Source organism: Eufriesea mexicana, unplaced genomic scaffold, assembly GCF_001483705.2.
Source record: "Eufriesea mexicana isolate 0111107269 unplaced genomic scaffold, ASM148370v2 scaffold2551, whole genome shotgun sequence".
NCBI classification, from domain to species: domain Eukaryota; kingdom Metazoa; phylum Arthropoda; class Insecta; order Hymenoptera; family Apidae; genus Eufriesea; species Eufriesea mexicana.
The window spans coordinates 30,159-30,854 of record NW_016910623.1 but is presented as its reverse complement, the minus strand read 5'-3'; positions in this window follow the sequence as shown (position 1 = coordinate 30,854).

The following is a 696-nucleotide window of genomic DNA, read 5'->3' as shown; positions in this document are numbered from 1 at the left end:
TATATTATTATTATTAATTGATTAATTAATTAATTGATCGATATTCGGTAGGTGCGTAAGGGAAAAAAAAGAGAGGAAGAGGATATAGACTCTACTGAAGATATTCTAAGTACCTTGTCTAACGAGAAAACAGCGAAAGAGAGACAGAGAGAGAGAGAAAGGGAGATCGCGTGCATGAGAACTCGACGAGAGAAAATGCGAGAATGAATGGACGAGAGTGAGGGAAAAGAAGTAAGCAATCGTTGCCCAAAGTTATTTACGATAATTTTTCTTTCTCTTAAGAGCGCGTTTCCGTTCCGCGAAGCCGCCATCCGCGATCAACCTCGACGATCGGTCTTCCTCCTTTTTCACCCGGTTTTCTTTCCCCTTTCTCTTAGATAGTCGAAAATAAAGCACGATCGTCGGGGTCGATCGTGGTAACTATCTAGAAAAATTCCAGGCGGCACGAACGCCGTTGTAGCGAACGAAAGAGAGGAAGAGAAGAACACGTGTACTGTAGATAATTTCTTGTTACGGCGCCGCCGGTGTCTCGTTTCGTGGCTCCTCCCTGGATCATAGATCCTCCACGCAGCTACGGATTCCTCTTTTTTGTTTTATCATTTTTCTCCCCCTCCCCGAAACAGAGAGTCTCTTCTTTTACTTTTCACTTCTCCGTCGTGCGCTAATCCCCCCCCTCCCGTCCGTCCTTCGTCCGAG